The following is a 2,076-nucleotide window of genomic DNA, read 5'->3' as shown; positions in this document are numbered from 1 at the left end:
TTAGGGAGACCCTGTCTTGAAATAAAAAAATAACAAGGGTTGGGGATGTGGCTCAGGGATTGAGTGCCCCTGGGTTAAATCCCCAGTACCCCCACACACACTGGAAAGGAATACCACCTTCCTCTACCTCTCCCTGGCTACAGTCACAGTTGTGTTTACATCCCTGGCAATTGGCAGGACTTTGAAGGGCATTTCATTATACCCTCATGCACTGTCCAAAACAGAAACTCAAGCACCCTTCCTACCAGGTGAGTTTACAGACTAAACACACAGCCACACACAAGGAAAGGAAGATTAGAAATCACACCAAAGGGCACAGTGGTTTTTTTTTTTTTTTTTTTCTTTCTGGATTTCAAAAACAAAAACAAGCCCATTAGAATTCCGAAACAGTTTCCCAAAAGTTGGGCTACCGCATAAAACTCAAATTTTAAGTTTTAAAATGGGAAACTGAGGTCCAACAGGCCGAGGGAGAAAGAGTGGGGAAGGGATTTATTATGAGCAAAATTAAGTTTTAGAGAAAAAATAGTTCCAATTACAGAAAAGAGCATTAAGCTTTTTAAAAATACTTTTATTTTATCTATTTATGTGGTGCTGAGGATTGAACCCAGTGCCCCACGCATTCAAGGCGAGCACTCTACCACGGAGCCACAACCTCAGCCCCAAGAGCATTAATTTTTCTTTGTGTGTGTGTGTGTGTGTGTGTGTGTGTGTGTGTTATTGATGTCATTTTGGTCCTGGGATGGGACAGAACCCAGGGCCTCGGGCAGGTTAGGCTCTATCACCGAGCCACACCCACATTCCTCAACCTGATTTGGACAGCCAGTTGGTGAGTGTCACTGGAGACTCGGGTACAGCCCTAAGCAGGGCCAAGTCCAGAGGTCATGAAACCAGGTCAAAGGCACGTACTATTTGGCTGAGACGGTTTTAAACAAATCAATAGATTTTTCCCAAAAAAAAAAAAAAAAAAAAACCCTTCAATTTCCAGCTTCCTTAAAAACAAAACCAAATCCCCAGTCACCAGTACTAGCCCCGTATTCCACGTAACAACAGGAGCTGGATCTACAGGAGTGGGCACTAAGTGTGGGTCTCACCCACAGAGACCCAGCCCAAAGCCTCCGCTGCAGGGGCTGGAAGCCCTCTCTGACCACAGTGCCTCTGCCGTCACTAATGGCAGACTTGATCTATCAGCCCTATGGCAAAGGAGGCAAAAAATAATGTTGGGTTAGATTTCCGTCACCTAAGGAGGTCCACGTGGAGGGGAGATCTGTTTCGGCTCAAGGTCTCAGACGCTTCAGTCCCACAGCCTCAGGTATAAAAACGGTGCTGTGGATTATGGTACTCGGCCTCCCAATGTTGGAATGCACCATTCCAAAAACCAATGGATGGAGATAAAGCCAGTTCCTCTCACTGTGATGACCACGGAGTCACCCGTTTATTGTGCACACCCTGTTCCCATAATCGGAGGTGCCATTGGGCGGAGGTCCAGATTCCCAGTTTGAGAGTGGGAAGTAGATGGTTCTGCTAGCAGATATGGCAGCAGGTTGACACTGAACTTGGTGCCACTATGACCACCAGGTGGCTTTGAGTTTTTCTTGATAAGGGATCAGTAGGCAGAGAAGGGAGTTGGTTTGTAAACTGGGGGAGATTATCAACCTGAAGACAGTGAGGGGGCTCGAGCAGCCAATCTGGAAGTGAGGATGGATAAGAATGTTTGGCACCAAGAATGTGATGGGGTTAAATTTGGGGTACACCTACGCCCAGTGGCGTTCTGCAGGATGGTGAGATATTTGCAACTCATGTATCAGATAAAGGGTTCATGTGGAAAAATATACAAAGAACTCCTACAATGATAACAAAAATCAAATAATCTGATTTAAAAAATGGGCAAGGGTGGGGCTGGGGTTATGGCTCAGAGGCGGAGCACTCGCCACCATGCTTGAGGTACCAGGTTCAATCCTCAGCACCCATGTAAAAATAAAATAAAGATATTGTGTTCACCTACAACTAAAAAATAAATATTAAAAAAAAAATGGGCAAGGGGGTGGTGGTGGTGCGTCTCCGTGGTAGAGCGCTTGC

Source organism: Marmota flaviventris, chromosome 17 (genome assembly GCF_047511675.1).
Source record: "Marmota flaviventris isolate mMarFla1 chromosome 17, mMarFla1.hap1, whole genome shotgun sequence".
Classification (NCBI taxonomy): Eukaryota; Metazoa; Chordata; class Mammalia; order Rodentia; family Sciuridae; genus Marmota; species Marmota flaviventris.
Note: the sequence above shows the minus strand (reverse complement) of the source record.